At 42.3% G+C, this 20,000-nt stretch overlaps 1 pseudogene; it reads left to right on the top strand.

The window, feature by feature from the left end:
- Positions 1-15,768, top strand: part of LOC138033115 (uncharacterized) — a 33,384-nt pseudogene extending 17,616 nt beyond the window's left edge.
- The last annotated feature ends 4,232 nt before the right edge of the window (positions 15,769-20,000 follow it).

Below are 20,000 nucleotides of genomic sequence, written 5' to 3'. Positions count from 1 at the left end.
TTTGTCCTGTAACGACGCTGTGGCTTGCACCAGAAACGACAGGTGTTCGAGTGGGTCGTGTGCTGGAACGCCATTCACGTGTCTCTCGTGCGAAGAATGTTACAACGACGCGTGCCGCGTAAAGGCGGGATTTTGTGCTATTGTGGAAGGCGGAATAAAAACGTGCTTTAGTCACGGCGATTTACGGCCGGGATACCCCTGTCAGGTAATATAAGATAAATAAATAAATAAATATGATGATAATGATGATGACGCCGACGACCACGCACTAAAAAGCCGCTGACCAACTTCTAAAACCTTTTTTTTTTACGTCACATTTTAGCAATGTGACAGTAACAACAACAATCAGTGGACCAATAACAATAATTTGCCATGCAGTGACAACAACTTAAATACGAAAGATGATCATTGCGTGAGCGGGACCTGTGTTGGTACGCCCTACAATTGCCTTTCTTGTGAAACACACGATGGTAGCGGTTGTCCTCTAAAAGCGGGTTACTGTGTGATCATGACTGGTGGCCTCAGGACTTGTTACGCCCAGAATCATTTCAAGCCAGGAAACCCTTGTCAGGTAATGGAAGTATAGGGCTTATCAACAGTATCTAACATCGTTGGCAGTTGCTCAAAAGTGTCGCAATGACGAAGTGAATGGGTTTTACGAACCAACATTTCCCAGTTGAGGTCTTAAAGGGTCTTCTCATAACCGTCTGCCGAATTCGCAGAATTGGTAATTTTGCATTTGTTGACTTTGTTTTATCTTTTACATGAAGTAAAAATCTTTGCGGAAGAGATAACATCACAGAACTGTCCGGCTAATTAATTCACCTACCAGTAGTGATTCACTACGATATTTTACGCCATATTTGCGATATTTTAAATAACAATGAGCTGAAAATAGATTATTTGGTTCTATGCAAAGACGAAACTGCTGAAACTTTTTAAGTCCCAGAAGTAAAAGCTTTCAACGAAGAAAAGAGGCTGTATTTCACGGAAACGAGGACGTTTGATGTTTTGCTCGTATCTTTAAGTAAGAAAAAGGAGTAGACTGGGGAGAATGAGGAGGAGCCAGTGAGCTTCTGATAGAGTACAAGATGATAGCAATGGGTTGAGTGCGATGTGTTCTGTGGAGGCTAAGAAAAGAACGCACTACTTTGAGATAAAATTCCTAGAAATGACAAATCTTACCTTCCTTTTCTCTTTCTTTCTTTCTGTCAGTGGTGTGACCCAAGTATAAGCACGAGCACGTGGTCAAATCGTGAGGGCGTGGCATGTAATGATGGTGATCAGTGCACACGTGGTGACACGTGTCAAAGTGGGCATTGCACGGCCACACCTTTCACGTGTAACTCGCTCTGTCAGTACTGTAATGGCAATGGTTGCAGTCTTAAGACAGGATTTGGGTTTACAAATGTGTGCACGTGCAAGATAGGAGGTATGTCTGCCAAGAGCAATCTTATTCTGTAGTATAACAACCTTCGTGCAAAATTCTAGCGGCGATTATTAAGTGAAGTGGAAAACCAGCAAAAGACTACATTATGTGAAAAACCATCAAACTATTTTTTAACCAACGAATACTGTATTTACTCCATTAAACGCGGCAGATGGATGGAAACGTGCCAATAAACGCCGTCCTCGAATAAAGGCCGCACTCAATCAGAAAAATGCGGCGTTTATTCGAGGATAATACGAAAAAAACAAGTAAACTTTATTACCCGGTAATATGGAGACCTTGGAATTTATTTTCCTTAATGAAGATGCTTTTAAGGTCGAAGTGACCACACGTATACTTTGCAGGTCTTTCTTCAGAATTTTGCAATGTGCAGTTGCGTTGTTAAGGACGGTGCCTACTATTGTTATTGCGCATACGTTCTGCGCGACTCGAGATACTCGGATTTCTTATGGGTGGTGCTTATTGATCCAGGGATATTTTTGCGTGGTTGAAAGCTATGCGGAGAAAGCAGAACCTAGCAAGTTCTCTTGGTATCCAAAAATAAAATTGCGGTGGAGGGGATCATGCATTTTCAGAGATAAATACATTTATGTTATGTTGTGTTGAGTGAATGACGTCATCATTCCTCTCATTTGCATAATTTTACGCACTTTTCAAACTTGAATATCTCCGACACCAATGCGGATATGTCCGAACGGTAAACGGATTTTTTAATCTTTCCTGAGATTCTATGTGATAAATCTAAAAATTCAAAGGAGAAAAATTTTATTATAGTAGCACTTTAAGACCAAGAATTTTGCCGGTATAACGAGGCCGACCATTAGACTTAGCCACAAGTTGCAGATAAAGTTCCAAAAAGTTGCCGATAAAAGTGTCTAAAAGTTGCTAAAAGTTTCTATTTTATTTCCAACGTTGCCGAAAAGTTTCTATTCTTTTTTAAGTGTTTGCACTTGAGGTTGGTTCTTATTGTGCAAAGTATAGATACGTTTTGCCCGCATTCCCGCATTTTCTTTCTTTAATTCTTTCTTTCATAAATAGAACTCCAATTCAACGGTTGGTATCAGGAACTTTTCTTCAGTTTGTCTGCACATTCTTTCCTGCTTCAATTTGAATCACTGACAGTGTTGTCCGCCATCTTAGGAAAAACGTGTCATATGATACCGCTGACCTCATGGAGAGGCATGCAACACCTAAAAGACCCACTCGTGGCTCCTGCGGTCCACAATAGTATAAACTACTTGAATTTAGCTGAATTTTCTTTCGAAAGCTAATAAATCTCGCAAAACAAGTAAAATAAATATTTTTAAAATGCTAAAAACTTCAAAAGGTGCCGAAAAGTTGCCGAGCAACTTGTGGCTGAGCCTACTGACCATTCTCTGGAACATTTAACATGTTCTTGTTGTAAATGATATTTACAAACGATCTACCGTAATTGTTGTCAATGATTAAAGAAAGATTATTTTGAAATAAACGCCGCCCTCGAATAAACCCGCATCGGAGACGCTCAAAATTTAATGAACCCCGCTGCATGCGTTTAATCGAGTAAGTAAGGTAGTCGCCTAAAGCTGCCTCATTTAAGGCACAATGGCCAAACAAAGGCTGAAAAGACGATAACCTCGAGCAAAGCAATCAAGTAAAAATGGTATAAATAGCTGACACGCGTCTATGCCAAGCATGGGAAAATACATTTCATTGAGAGGGAATAACAACACCTAACAGCTCTTGTGAAAAAAATATAACACACCAGCCGTGTAGTTCGGAAACCAAACCCGAGACATAATGGTTGGAGATGGTCCTTCTACCAAGTTAACTTTACTTGTATTCATCAGAAAACATACCCAAGATAATTCATATACAAATGGCCAATAAGCTTAGTCTCTAAAGAGGCTGTGGTGCTCCAATGGTAAGATTTTCAAACACCGAAATTTGATCGTAACAATTGAGTTAATGGAAGCAAACTGATCACCTATGGAAGATTAAAACTAAAGCCGACCTTTCGTGTGTTATTCTTCCATCAAACCGAATATACAAATTGACACACGATTTACTAACAGTTCCCACTATCAAGTGAAACTATGATCCTCGCAGTTGTGAACTCAATTTTTGCAATTGCATAGAAAAGCCTGAAAAATTCAGGACTTCAACTGCGAGGATCATAGCTTCACTTGATTTCATATCCGCAGTTCATATGTGATCCATTCCATATATCAGCTCCCACTATCTAAGCCGATACTGCTCAATCATCAAAGATCTTCAAAAATGTTCTTTTGGCCAAGATGCCCCTGCATTGAGTTAAAAAAGAAATGGCGGCGTCATCCAGTGGTTAGGGCGTTGGCTCTACATGCGGTTGTCCCCGGTTCAAATCCCATTCTAAACTCCGGTTTGGAGGTGTTTCCGGTTGCCCCGGATTAAACTCTACCGCGCCAGTACTCTATTTAAGTTTCACTAATTTTTCCTACTATTTTTGTAAATATTCATGTAACAAGAGTACAATTAAAGGTTGTTATTGTTGTTGTTGTTGTTGTTGTTGTTGTTGTCGTAAATAGCGAACTGGTTGCCTCCTGCCAGTTCGGGTTCTTAATAATTTTGCTGTTCAGTTTCAATTGTGTTTTTCAGGTTATTAAAAGTGGGGTGCCTGTGAACTAGCTTGATGGCAAAGTGCTGTAAACAAAGCATTTACATTTTTTTTAAATATCGCCAAGCATTCGAGTGAGATTGACTTCAGTTTCACGATCTTGACAACAATATAAATGTGTCAGGGCACCAATAGATCAATGAATAACATCCATACCATCAAACCTATCACTGACAAATATGATTCATTATATTCAAGGCCAAGACTACAATCATCAGACGGTAAACCCTTCAAATCAGTGTGAGTGGTGTGACCTGTATGATGCAACAGCTCGTGCCAACGGTGCCTGGTCAAATCGCCCAGCGGTACCTTGTGACGACCAAAACACATGCACTAAACAGGACACATGCAATTCAGGAAGGTATGAACTAAGCGCCACTATCAATGGCCCAGTGGCAACTATTAAATGGACTATTAAATGTGACCCGCCTTAAGACAGGGAATTGAACATCCTTAAGATTCACTCAAGAGACAAAAGGCACGGGAAGGGGTTAAATTTAACTTCTAATCTAGAAATGGCTTAATGACGCTTTGGTGAAACGCTTGTCCATGATGGAAAAAAACCTTCTTCAACAGTAAAAGGGAAACCGACCCTCTCCTTCAGGGCTCTTGATGATGTTTTATGATGACTTAAAAGCTTGCTCGCTGTTCAATTGACAAACGATTAAGGCGTTGTCTTAGAGGTCCCCATCCTGGACAAGGCCAATCGGAAGCCACAGTTATAATAATAATAATAATAATAATAATAATAATAATAAAATTAATAATTATAATAATAATAATAATAATAATAATAATAATGATACTGATAGAAAATTTATTCATTTAATTCAATAAAAGGGAAGGATACCAGAGGTTACGCCTATCGAGGGTATCCGACCGCAGCCGGATGTAATTGACTGAGAGTCGATTTTGATGAGGGAGGAAAACCGGAGTACCTGCATGGAGAAAAGCCCTCAGAGTCAGATTGAGTTCGACTGAAACTCTACCCACAAACGACCCGAGGGTTGAACCCAGGTCACACAAGTGGGAGGCGCGGTAGATCATCGCTAAATCACCCTGACTCCCAGTTAATAGGAGGCTATAAATTTCCATTATGGTCCATAAAATTGTGACATGACAAAAAGAACCATACACGTGGTATAGATTAAAAAGTACAGATACACGCATGCGTGTAGTACAAATTAATCAAGGTGTAAAAGACAAGACCAACGGACCTTACCGTCCCTGGTTTTCGTAAACTTCATTATGATACCTACTAGCTTAGACTTTCAAAGACGACGAAGGTGCATAATAATCTAATTGAAGCACTGTTTCGTGTTTTCTCAGGTGTGAAGGTCAGGCCTACTCGTGCCAGCCGTCGTTTCCATCAACAAGTTGTATCAGGACTTCAGAATGTGTTGGTGATGGAACGTGTAGAGAAATTATGAGGGCAAGTGGAACCATTTGTCGCCCGGCAATTGACATCTGTGATCAACCCGAAAGGTAGGAGGAAACGTATCACGTACAGGATCTTTTGCAAAGCCATTCGCGTCGATTTCATCTCGGGTTCGCCCCTCATTTAGGGTCGTACAGGGATGCTGCTTTCGCTCTCCAGTCCTAATCACTGGCAATTACTTTCTTATACAGCAGCAAAAAATAGAAGTCTTGCGCAACCAAATGAGGTAGATGCTACAAAATTACTTAGTTAAAAACAAAACAAAGTGAATGTAAAAGAAACACAAAAACCCAGCTCAAGATTTTGTCCTCCGCTGATCATCCCAATTACATTATTACATTTACGTCCCTCGACAATTACGTTTCGTGCTAAAATCTCAAGTATTACAATTCTTTAAAAATACAGTGAAGAGACTTTTACCATCTTGCACAGGATGTACTGCGGGAAATTCCTCTTTAACTGATCCACTACAAACAATCGTATGCATTTATTTGGCTCTTTGCTTCCAACTTTGAGATTTATGTTGAGAATCATCTACCTACAAGAAGAGAAAATTCACTTTCTTAAGACGGTGACGTTACGGTCAAGCTTTGTCATACTGACATTTTTAGCTCGTGAGGCGACATTTGTGAATAACCTATGCGGAGACAGAAATGTTTAACCTTGGTTAATACAGTGGCTGGGAATTAGAAGAAACACATGACCTTCAAGCGTGTAACTTGCAACTCTTTTCCTTGGAACAAAGCTGAGGATTTTAGGACACCAAGTTTATGCCCAAATACGGACAAAAATAAGATCGAAGCCGCACGCGGGAAAATGCACGAGCTACGTTACATCCAAATAAGGAAATTCTTAAAACTCAGAAAAACCCTAGCTCTGAACCAGACTTAAACGCTTCAAGGTCATGAGCTTCAGAAATCAGCCATAGGCACCCAAGGAGTAATTACGGTGAATCTGTTCGAAAGCCGGGAAGGTAGGCTAGAATTTTCGAATATTTGAACTCAGGCTTTCAAGGCGCACTAAGATTTTGGACATTTTTTCTGAACAGATTTCCTAGATGTTTCGGAAAGGTAGTGAAGAGTCTAAAGCCGCGGCTACGCGAGCAGTTTTTCGCTCCCGCTGGTGATGCGATTTTTTCAAACTTTGTCGCATCGCCAGCGCGAGATGAAAATCGCATGGGTAGCCACCCTTGAACTGGCGACGCGACGGGTGAAAAAATAGCAAGAAAAACGTCGTCAGAGTTGGAACTTTCGCGACAAAATCGCAGAGATAGTTACCCGTGTAGCCGTGTAGCCACCCTGCAACATTTTGCGAAGTTAGTTGGTTTGTTAGTCCTCTTCGTCCACGGTGGGACATATTGCTAGATGTTTTACTGGTTTCCGTAACAAGTAGTTTTTGCGGGGAGGGGTTGTTAGCCCCACTTCCAAACCAAAACCTGGAGGACCAGGGACTGAATTTCGTCTGGACAAGGGAAAATGAGGGGACAGAGACGGAGGCTCAGGGCGTTGGTCGGGACATGTCATGTCCACGAAAGTTATTTTTAGATGAGCGGAAGTCTTTGTTCTAGCGGAAGTCTGTCTTCCGAGACGTCCGCATGCAGTCTTGCCTCGCTCTCAGGTTCTTAGTGAAAAGAGAAAATGACGGCGCACGTGGAAGGCTAATGAATATTTATTATCTTTCAAACATCAGACCGAGGTTGGCCTGCATGCGGACGTCTCGGAATAGAGACTTCCGCTAGAACAAAGACTTCCGCTCGTCTAAAAATAACTTTCGTAGACATGACATATCCCAAGGGCTGCACCCAGAGCCTCCCTCTCTGTCCCCTCATTTTCTCTTGGTCTGGATCGTCACAGATGCACACAAGCTCCCCCACCACGACAACGTATCAGCACCCTGGGGAGTTTTTGTTGAAGTACTTGAATATTTCCATATTTGGATAGCTAGGCCATCGTGCATTGCATGTGACGTAAGAACAGTAGTATGTAAAACACTAGTTTAACTGTGACGAGTGAGACTGGTTTCATCCCCACGAAACAAGCTGTTTGGTTTTATGAACGAGATCTGGCCCGCTAAGCACTGAAACATTTTTTTCTAGGTGTGACGGAAATCTTGGGACATGCCCTGGTGCAGAACAAGATAGTATCAACATCACAACTGGAAGCGCCCAATTCACGGAGCAGTCTTTTCAATCAGTAATTAGCTATCAGTATCTCACGACTAAACTTCATCTTCGTTTCGAGGGCTTTTCCGTGTCTTGTGGTCAGTTGACTTTTGAATGGTTCCTGTTGTCATCGTCCTCTGCTTGCAGCACCGCATCGGTCGTAAAAGGAGCCTTTCCCAACTCAAATACACGGCAAATTCTGACAGGTACATGTACTTTGAATTTTGTACAGTGTAGGGTTTTCTCTGAACCCCTTGGAGATTTAAACTTTCCTCGAGTGGACTCAATTTCGACGCACTAGACTACTTGGTGTTGTTAGTTATAGATGCTCCCTTTCATGAGCTTCTGCTGTTGAACAGTAGCCGGACCAGTAGCAATTTCAAAATCCTTACTTACTGTTTATCTCACAGGGCTAGCTCTTCAAGATAACAACAATTACAAAGTGTCTATCCAAGCGGTCGACATGCGAAAAAACACTGCTCAGCTTGTTTGTAGTGGTGCGATCATCATTGACACATCAACGCCACAAGGCGGGTGGATCCACGACGGACCTGGAGCCGACCAAAGTTACCAAGCCTCCAAGTTCTTGCAGGTGAACTGGGGAGGAATACAAACAAGACACGGTGTCAGCAAGTATATGTGGAAAGTACTTGTAACTCCCTTCCAAACCAATCACAGCCACGAGCTTATGTCTTTCCAGAACGTCAATCTCAGCACTAGCGGGGCAGCGACTTTCAACAGCGTCTCGGACGGTTCAAAGGTGCAATTCGTTGTAAGAACGTTTACAAAAGCGGGACTGCATTCGGACCTCACCAGCGACGGGGTCATCATTGATACCTCGGCCCCTGTGGCAGGGAAAGCATACGATGGAAATCAAACTGGAGTGGACATGAAATACGCAAAGTGGACGACTACGTTTATTGCAAATTGGGACCGATTCACCGATCCTCATTCCCCTATTGCACGCTATGATTGGGCGGTACAACGTCAAGGGGCCGGGCTTATTACAACATTCAAGACCACAGCTCTCGACCGATTCCCTACAGCAACAAACCTTAATCTAGTGTCTGGACAACGCTATTGCGCAGTTGTCAGAGGCTATAACGAGGCTGGACTTTATACTCAAATTTCATCGAATTGCTTGTTAATAGACCAAGATCCACCACAGGCAGGCAGCATAAACGATGGACACTTTAGTGATGTAGATTATCAGTCAGAGGACACCATTATAGCGGTAAACTGGAATGGGTTTACAGATGGCAGCACAGGAAGTGGGATCATGGAGTACAGGTACAAAGTTACTGACATCAGCGGAAGCATTATCGTTTCCTGGACGTCCACTGGGAATGCGACAAACATAACGCATGATGGGTTGACGTTGAACAACACTAAGTATTTTGTAACTGTGAGAGCCATTGATATGGTTGGTCTTAGCACTGACGTCACATCGGATGGTGTTACCGTGGATACGACTCACCCCGTATTTACGGGAAAAGTTGTAGTGACAGGAGTTGAAGACACCATAAATGGAACTCCGTGTGTGTATATACCAAGTGTATCCTCAGTTACTGTGCAGTGGGCTGGATTCTCAGATGCTCACAGCGGACTTCAGCGATACGAGTGGGCCATTATACCTTCAGAAAAGCCACCGTCAACCTTCAATTTTACAGTTGTTCCAGGACCCAACCTTCGCACATCGGCGACATTCCAAAACCTTGCATTATCACAAGGCCAAGGTTATTACGTCATAATAAGAGCCATCAACGGTGCCAAATTATATAAAGACGCGTATTCGGTCTTGGTAATACCTGATGCAACCCCTCCATCCTCTGGAAAAGTCTTCGACGGTCCAAAACCGCAAGTAGACCTCGACTACCAGGCTGATCTGAGACATGTCTATGGCTCGTGGTCAATATTTCCCGAGCCAAACACAGCTGTCAAACAATACTACTTTGCTGCTGGAAGCTGCCTATCCGGAAACTACCATGTCACTGGAAATGGGTTTGTGAAATTACTTCCTCCAACTGCTACCTCATTTACCATGGAAAACATTACTTTGGTGAACGGTCAGCGTTATTGCATTAAAATCAAAGCTGAAAACAAAGCCGGCTTGTTTAGTTCCGAAATATCGTCGGATGGTTTTGTTGCTGACGTGACTCCTCCAAGCACGCAGACAGCTGAAGTGCGAGACGGTATCACAGGTTCGGATATTGATTATCAAGATAACATCACAGCAATGTCGGCACAATGGAAAGGTTTCAAAGATCCAGAGTCTGGAATACACCACTTCGAATATGGAATAAGCAGAAGTCGAGGGGAAGTTATGGACGTTGTTCCTTTTAGTAGCGTGGGGCTAAACACATCTGTTACTGTAAAAGGCCTTTTGCTGTCCGATGACGTATATTACGTGACAGTTTGTGCCGTAAACAATGCCCTTCTACGGAAGTGCTTGAGCTCCGATGGAGTGCTCATTGACTTCAGTCCCCCGAGCCATGGTATAGTGCATGACGGGATCATTGAACCAGATCTGAGATACCAATCCTCTCTTTCATCTATGGCTGCTAACTGGGAAGGAGTTTGGGATCTGGAGAGCGGTATTGAGAAGTTCGAATGGAGCATAGGTACCAGTGGAAATGACAAAACCAGTATTCAAGATTTTTCTGATGTTGGTCTATCGACACATGTGAAAAGTAACACTGTTCTCAATTTGTCAAGTGGAACTAAGTACTACGTGCACCTCAGGGTGACCAATCAGGCAGGATCTGTCAAAGAACTTGTTTCGGACGGTGTCATAGCGGATGGAACACCGCCTATACCAAGCACAATCTACCCAGGCCTTGGTTCACAAGATGGATGGCGATACAATGACAAAGAGTTGGTTTTTTACTCCGCTTCGGCTTCCGATATCTCGGTTTATTGGAACAAATTCTCTGAACCAGAAAGTGAAGTCTGGTACTACAAGTGGGCCATTGGCATAAGCAAATGTGGTACCCAAATCCAACCACTCGTTAACATCGGCCGGCGGAACTACGCCAACACAACAATGTCAGAACTAGTGTTTATATCAGGAGTAAAGTATTACGTCACTGTGATATCTCGAAACAGAGCTGGACTTGTGTCACAATCATGCTCTGATGCTCTCGTTTTTTGACAGCACTCCACCGCATCCAGGAAAAGTCTACGCGGGCCAATCAATACAAAGAAAAATTGGAGAAAAATATTTTATAACTGATGATGACCGTGTAATTTCTTGGAGTGGATTTAGAGACCGCGAGAGCCATATCAGCACATGCAACATCTCGGTCGTAGATCAATCTGGCAGCGTTCTTTTCACCAAGTCTAAAAACACGTCCTCGGGTAATATCTCGTTTCCACAAAGTGCTCCCCTTCTTCAACGTCAAAGCTATAATGTTAGTGTCGATTGCTTTAACAACGCTGGACTGGCGTCCTCGTCGTCTTCTGTTTTCGAGGTAGATAACACGCCACCAGTCCCCAGTGGTCCTATCATAGTGGGTGTATCACGCAATAACACGTCACAATATCAATCAGACACGGCTTTCATTGTAGCCACCTGGCCTCCATTTATCGAACTAGAGAGCAGGCTGCTGAACTACCAATTCGCTATCGGGACTCGACCCTATCAGCACGATGTTGTAAGCTTTAAAGACGTACATCTTGCAACACAGGTAATCAAGAGCGGCCTCAGTCTTTCGCACGGTAATACTTACTACATCACAGTCGTCGCGACCAACCTTGTTGGGTTAAAGTCAAATTTATCATCGCCTGGACTCGTAATAGACACCACGCCACCACAAGCTCCCAATTATTCCGTTCGTGATGGGGCACCTGCTATAGACATCGATTTTTTTTCGCCGACCATGGATCTTGCAGCACACTGGGAGGACATCACGGACCCAGAAAGCGGAATCCTGGAAAGCAAATACTGTATCGGAACCAAACCTGGAGGTTGCCAAATAAAAACAACTACGAGAATTGGAGCTAATAAGTCCTTTAGCTGTACAGAATGTAACATTAACACAGGAGAGCAAGTATTTGTGACAGCGAACGCGACAAATGGAGCAGGCCTTACTGTTACGCGTAGCTCGAATGGAATTCTAATGGACATTAGTCCTCCACGCATTGGTGATGTCATTGATGGGAGCCATGTGACCGGAGTGGATTACAACATTGTGCTTGAGAACTGGAATATTTCCATGTCCTGGTTTGGCACAGAGGACGATGAAAGTGGAGTTCAATCATGTACATGGAAAATAGAAAGCAGCGATGGAAGTAGGCTGCTTCAAATTGATGCCAGCAATAATTCGCCTTACGGACAAAGAAGAGTGTTTTCTCTCGCGCAAACTTACAAAGACAAGGGGTTTCTCGGGAACTTGACTTATCATAATGTGTTGACGTGTTGGAACAAAGCATCACTGAAGAGTACGGCTCGATCCAATGGCTTTCGAGTGAAATCTATCTGGCCCATTCCCGCGACCGTTCGAGATGGCTCAATAGATGGTGCTGATTTCAACTACACAACTAACACTAGAGTGGCCAGTGCCAATTGGGATCCTTTCTTGGACGATGTCAGCGAACCAGTGATTGATTACCAGTGGGCAATAGGTACAAAACGTGGAAAAGAACGACATATTGGGTTTTAGAAGTGTGGGGTTAAGAACAAGCATTGAAAAAGACCTTGCACCCAACGCACCTGGTCTAGACATTCTGGTTGCCGGTCAGAAGTATTACTCCAGTTTAAAAGCATTCACGGCCAGTGGCTTAAACAGTATGGCAAGCTCCAATGGATTTATAGTTGACCCCAGTTTCGCCGATTACAACAGAGATCGTAACAAGTCACGTGGTTACAGACCAAACAACACGAAGCATCGAAATTCGTTTTTCCTGGGACGGTGTGAACGACTATGAAAGTGACCTGAGGAGCAGCGAATACTTCATAGCAACCACGTCCCACACCTGCGTGAGTGTTTCCAACTCAGCAGGAGCCATACACTCTGTGACCATAGGTTCATTTGTTCCTCATTTGGGTGAAGCGTATTATGTTACAGTATTTTGTTAAAAATGGAGCTGGTCTGACATCATTGTTGTCTTCTAAGAATTTGATTTTTTATATTAGTCCTCCTTCACTTGGAATGGTTATAGATGTATTTGAGCATGATATTGAATTTACAGATTCCATGGACTCCTTAGAAATTTCGTGGAAGGATTTCAAAGATGAGGAGTCTGGAATCTCCAGTTGCTCGTGGTCCACTCATTGAACAGACTGCATCGGATAACAGTTCAGCTTTTGGAAATGACACTGTTGTGTTAAAACAATCGGTGGGAATTAGTGGTAACCTGTCTCGCCAGAATCTCAGTCTTGTACCTGGAGCTAAGTATATCAGCAAGATTACATGTACAAATGGCGATGGCTTCTGTAGCACATCCTCATCTGATGGCATTATCATCGACGTAACACCACCCAGTCCCGGTCTCATCCACGATGGTTCTTCCCTTCAGTCTGATATTCAATACCAGTCATCAACAAGTGTGGTGGAGGCAGCGTGGGAACCGTTCGGTGATGGAGAAAGTGGTGTGGTCCAAATACCGCTGGGGAATAGGAACGTCTCCGGACTTTACGGACTTGATGAATTTCGCAGATGTCGGCATAGCAACCACAGTAAGGAAGGACAATCTTACACTAACTCACGGAAAACGATATTACGTTACAATAAGGCTACGAATGGCGCCGGAATGACGTCACATGGATGTCTGACGGGTTCCTTGTTGACGTTTCTCGTCCTGAGTTAATCGAGGTAAGAAATAGTTCTAGTTTCTAGTTTCTTTTAATTGCTCATGGCTGGCTTTCAAGAGCGACTCAAGAAGAAGCAACAAACGCAAACTCATATGCGTCATAATCATTAGTAGGATAAGTCACAAATTGAAGACGAGTTAATGCTTCCCGCGTATATTGTGGGTGCTTACGGTTGTGGTTTTAGCGAAAAGCAGCCTTAAATCCCCTAAAGCAAGATGTTCGCTGTCATGAAACGAGCGCGAAAACATAAGCCTGGTTTACTCCAATAGAAATGCAGCCTATTTTACGTCTTTATGTCACGGGCAAGCATCTATCAATTGATCGATCAATCAGCCAGTCAATCCGATAAAAAAGTGGGCCCCCCTGTCATCAAAAAAAAACCACTTCCTTTTTTTTTTCCTTCAGATTTTGAAAGGTGTGTTGCTTACCACCTGACTGGCCAAAAGTTTGAGCTTTGATTTTTTATCTAAAGGCTGTTCTACTTTGAGTGTAAAGTTTTGGATTTCACGGTCGCCCATTCTCACGTTCAAAACTGACCACAAGATTGGACCTCAGGACGGTTGGGAATCCAGGGAAAGTGATGTCAGAGGTTCACTAGCTTAAAATTTTCAGCACGCGTGAACGCTGCTTATTATATATGCAAAAGCTTGATGTTTAAAAGTTCTGAAAGCCTAAAACCATCGTGCTGCATATTAATTCTGCGGCGTACACACGCATTGGCCTTTCTTAAAACTAGAGGAGAGCCTTTTGGACGTCATTTTCTCCTCGTCTATCCAGCTCTCTCAAGAACATAATGTTAGTAATGGTGGACCATTAAATAGGAAAAATTACAGTTAAAATAAAGAGGTGTCTTTTTTGAAATCAAGGCCTTAAAACGTTGGGGTCACTTTAGTGTTTCGTTAACATTAGTTTTGAAATCCAAGAAAACGTATGAATTGATTTTTTTTGGTTACTGGGGCACTTTAAGCAATCAATCAATCACTAACATGCTCAGCTGCTTAGTTTTTGCTTACCCACCGGATGATTGATAAGAGGAAATTAAAAGCGAACAAGATGCATAATTTTTAAACAAAGATTACACAGTGGAAAAATGACACATTTCAGTTTAGAAAATTTGCCAGAAGTGCAACGCGTGAACATGATTGAACTTTTAAGCCTTGAAACCAAGAAGCAAAAAAAAGAAGGCAAAAAAAATAAAAATAAATAAGTTTCAGTTTCTCAGTTTCCGCACAGCAATTGTCATTCAATGAATAAAGACATGTATAGTTTTTTTTCCTTTTTGATAAAATAACATCGTTCTAGCGGTTACCTTTATATAATCCAACGGCTATTGCTGTGCTGTCGGCTAACCTTACTTTCCTCTCTCCGAACCAAGATAACCCATTGAGATCAAACTGTAACAGTAATTCATAAGATACAATCCTGGTCAAACGTTGTTTGGACTCCTTGGTTTCATGCACCGAAAAATGCGACCGAAAAAAAGACGAAAAAAAATGCTTCGTAAAGAAGTAAGTGTGTCTTATAATACGAAAGACTTTACTTTGCTGCCTCCCCCCTCCCCCCCTCCCCCCTGCGCATCCCCCCTCTGCCCTGGGCCTCCCCCCCCGCCCAAACTCCCACTTCCCCAAAATCAATCTTCAAACGAACTGCCGCAGTGAGCGAACGGCACTTTTTCTCTGGAGTGTTCTTTTTCTGAATGTTTTCTCGCCCGGTTCCCTTTTCTGGAGCTCGTATTGTTTTCCTCCGCTGGAACTTTCTTCGTATTTCTTCTACTATATTTCTTCTACCAGGACGTGGTCTTTGACCACTGGAAAGATGTAGCCACGCAAAGGTTGTCAGGAAAACAAATTCTACGTGACTGATGTGAGTCATAGTAGATGCGAAATGACCTTTAAAAAAACCTTATTTATCTGAAATTGTTCTCGTCCGAGTGCTATCAACATTGAAAGGGAAAGGGGGGGGACTTGTATGATAGATGGCCGCCAGACAATGTTCATTTTAGCTCGTGTCCCAAGACTTTTTGTCCAGGATTGTGGATCATCGGAATTTCACCGAGTTACCCGCTCAACACGTTTTTCTTGAGAATTCTATGGGAGACTAATCCCACCTTACTTCTCCCCCTACCTTCTTTTTCTAGATAAACAAACTCGTCTAGTGATCACTCTTCTTGTGTTTTCTCTTTTTTTCAGCTTTTCACGCGTGCACCCGAGCCATTATGGCTTCATGCGTGGCGGTGGAGTACAGCCTAAAGGCATCATGGAAATCACGCTGATCGCCGAGAGTGGGGTCTTTAAAACTGAATTCTGCTTGTCTGCGTTGGACAGTACTTGCCGTTGGCCTGTCAGCTTAAATCCATGACCGAGCTTTCCAGTGGAATTCCACTGACGGTGACTTGTGACGATTGCCGTCTAAATGCATCTCGGGGCATATTAGTGACTGTATACGAGTATTACCAATGGAGCTGGGCTTGTTTATCGCTATCAAGCACTGAAGGAAATAAAAGTGGGATTTGTTTAAAACGGCACCATTGCTTGGTGATGTAATCCCCGTTAATGAGTGTCACGCCCAATGCGTCACCAACTGTTTGTTAATTGCCAACGTGACATCTTTCGCAGACAGAAGAATCAGGTGTAAAGTCCCTGCAGTTACGCGATTTTCGAAATAGCCCACTCATTTCATAACAAACTACACGAACAAATGTGTTTAAACAAAACCTAATAGAGGCCGAAAGGTTTACAGTTAGTTCGCCGGGGAAAAAGGTACTACTTAACTCTACGATGCGAAAACAAGTTGGACTTATCGCAGAGAAGGGTGTCCACTGCCACCAAATATCTTGGTAGATGACACACCTCAAAACAAAGGTAACAAAGCCCTGTGTTTTTTTCAATTTTTTTCAAGTACGCTTAGTATATGTAAATCGCATGGAACCCGAGGGTAATTAAGGATTAATTTCACTTGTATTTTCAAATTTTTTCCAACTTGCCATCCGTCGCGAATTGTTATCACATAAAGGACAAAGTTATTCGACGAGGGAAGCCAGTTCAATGCCGCGACAAATAATGACAATCAACTTAAACTAAACAACTTGGTTCAATGAGCACTTTCGTTGTAAATGACAGCGAAGCACGCTTTTACTTCCGGTATAAAAATCAATTTGAAAAATATCGCGTTGCTGGTAAACAGAAATAGCACTTACAAAACGGATTCTCTACGTGGAATAAAGATTCTCTTGTAACCTGGCCTTCGTCTGGCCAAGGAACTGTTCACCAATCAGGATCAAGTAATCATGCCCCTCATGATTACCAAAAGTGTCCAAGTGATTAAGTAGAAAAATGATGCATTCTGTCTCAGTCAATCAGTATTCAGTAATGTTCCACCGTAAGTGGTAAAAGAGTCAGTGGATCAAAGGAAGGAGTAAAGTAGACCTGCCACAGATCCAGAACAAGATTGTCCTATCAGCGGACTGACACGACGCTGCCTTCTTTGCAGTCGCGAAGTTTCATCCATCAACGTTTATTTGATACGATACGCTATCAATTGAAAAGCAATTTTACATTATTTTGAAAACATGCCTTGAAAATAGGAACTAGTAAAACAGGAACATTCAATGTCTAGAAGGCAAACGATTTTCGTCATCTTTTTGATCCATGTGGTTCTTCTTTCCACGTAACTTGAAATATCATAAAATAGGAAAAAAAACTCGCTTTATTATATTCGGATTACTGAATTAATAATTATTATCTGTGAAAGACAAAAGCAAAAACAGCATGTTGTAAAAAATGATCTAAGATTGTTTAAAAATGTTGATATCGAGGACTATGCTTTTATAACACTGAACCCCATTCAACTGAGCTGCCAATTAAAATCGTTGATGGACATGTAAGACCTACAATACAATATGCTGAATACATATATTCTTTCTTTTGGAGAGGGTACTACATCATTAATCCAGCTAAGAGTTTTCTCAACACATGGGCCCTCTGTAATTACAGAAAGAGATATATACAAAGACAGAACCACAACACCGGTGCACTACATGCCTACTACCTCCTTTGCGACAAGTTGTGCGGGTTTCTTTTACCGTCCCACAGCATTATGAAACATTGAAGGGTTGTGAGACGGGACCTCCGGTTTTATCGTCCTTATCCGAGAAGACTGAGAGAGAGGTTGCTAACCATTTGCAGATGTAATACTACAAAGGCACCACTTTCTCCTCAGTTATTTAAAAGACCCTGAGTGTTGGTCCGGCCCGATGTTGAAAAATCCCCACGCAGCCCTTCCTCCCGCGGGACAGCCCGGTGCTCAAACAACTGAGGTTCCACCTGTGTGCGGTGGCGCAAACCTGCTAAAACTCACCTCTTTCATACTTTGTGAATAATTCCCTGGCAGCGTAACGGACCCTAGGTATAAACTGTAGAAGATTACCATTTAAGAAACGGTTTTGCAAGTAGTAGTTAAAAAGTAAGCCGTACATTGAGCGAATGTTACGTCTGCTCTCGCTAACTCCAATAGTCCAGCGTGCAGTAAAATTTCTTCAAACGAATTTAAAGTTTAAAATTTCTCTGCAGGGATCAGTCATAGTTTAGTCCCAGACCGCACGCATGACGTGTTTGGCAATACAACATCCAGCCTGCCATCTTTTTAACAAACACACTGCGGGGCTCACTGGTATGGTTTTAACGATGAAGAAATCAGGGATCGGACGGCTTTCGACATTGCAGTTGGAAAAACAACCCGAACACAACGGACGTTCTCTCCCATTTCAAGAAGTTGGCATTATCAACCCAATGTCACGCTAATCAGCAAAAAACCAAATAAACGAAGCTGGAAGTTGTTTGAGGGAATAGATCGTTTACGTGACAGTTCAATCACGACAATCAGCCGCAGGACTGGTAACGCAAAGCACTTCTCCCCCCACAGATTGGAATTTCGCAGGCAACGATGCATATCTGGCCGAAGGAGACTTTTTTCTGCTTTAATGTGTAATTTTGATATTAAAAGCAGCAATTCAAGTTACAGCCAAAACAGTTAAGCTACGTAGAAACAGCAATAGCTAGGTTTTGGTAATAAATCTTAGTAGGTCAAGGATTCCCAGCCCTACCTCAAAAAACTCAAACAGGCTATTGAAAACTTTTTTTGAAAATTTAGTCACTCCAACAGATAATTATAAGAGGTAGTGTGAGATGCTCGTTTTGAAAAATATGTACAATCATTTTTTTTTTTTATATATAGAATTTGCCATTGTCCTTAAAACAGCCAATGAATCTTTGGTTGGCAACTTCCAATAACAATGGGTGTGACGTAATGATGTACTAATGCGAACTACAGTTCTGAATTTATGACAGATCAGTTATTGGCCTTGCACTGACATTTTTCATGGAGTTACTCTGCTTTCCTCGGTGTAAATCAGGCTGTTCATATGCCTAACTATTCGCATTAACCGCATATAGAAGTGAGTTTATTAATATTTTTATAAATAATATCCATTTTTTTTTCAATTGGTCATTTGCAAGTAATCTCGTAATAAATGATAACCTACCGGAAAATAGATTTCAGCAAGTGAAATGCTACTACCGAGTAAGAGAGGGGACTAAATGAGGAACAATTGAACCATTCGAGCTAGGTCTACCTAAAAAACACCAACATCGCTTTTATCTAAAGACTAAGTTTCTGAACACCCAACAAAAAAGCGAAGGCTATTTTCACCTTTTTTTTTAAATGAGCCCTTTCCCTGGCCCCAACAACCAATTCTCAGCTTTTTGCCTTGTCCTTGAATGAAGTCAAAAGTATGCTAATTGGTCTCACTTCAGGGGTTGTATTAACGAAGACCTACTTTAGGATCCAATCCCAATCGCTGATTCCGGGAAAATTTAGCAGGTCGGTGAGTATTCCCGTACCCAAAGAGTGGCGGAGATCGAACCTTTTGCGTACCTGGGTGAGATCAACTCCGGTCCCGTCTAAGTGGCTTTGGTTTCGATTTTACATAGGAACGTACAAACAATAACACATTGAAAGGATTATTTTTGGGCGAATTCGCCTTTGATACCGTAGCGGGAGTCGAGAATTTTCATCGAAACAGCTCACTGTCTCTCATAAAGTCTGGACACTAGTCAGCGCATGGATTATTTTCATGCCTCTTGCGCAAAAATAGTGTTTCTCAGAGGGGCGGCCAGACACGGAATACATAGTTTACGTCATAGAAAATGCGGCGTAACGGGGTTGTTATTTACGAGTTGTTTGTGTCAAAAAACCTGAAACGAGCGAGTAAGGTTTTGACCACAAAACAACGAGTGAATACAATCCCGTAACGCCGCACTTCTAATGTCATGACAGGCTGTTTTATACATATAAGACGAGAAATTTTAGATTTTCATAGAAATAGTGTTTCTAGAACGCACATATAGGCGGGCATTTTTAACCACAGGTTGTTTGCGAAGCGCACCCCAGCCTACGATTGAATGGCTGCGAGGGTGCCGGTGAACCCTTGTATTGATAACAGCCCCC

Source organism: Montipora capricornis, chromosome 2, assembly GCF_036669925.1.
Source record: "Montipora capricornis isolate CH-2021 chromosome 2, ASM3666992v2, whole genome shotgun sequence".
NCBI classification, from domain to species: Eukaryota; Metazoa; Cnidaria; class Anthozoa; order Scleractinia; family Acroporidae; genus Montipora; species Montipora capricornis.
Note: the sequence above shows the minus strand (reverse complement) of the source record. Positions and strands in the feature narration are given on the sequence as shown.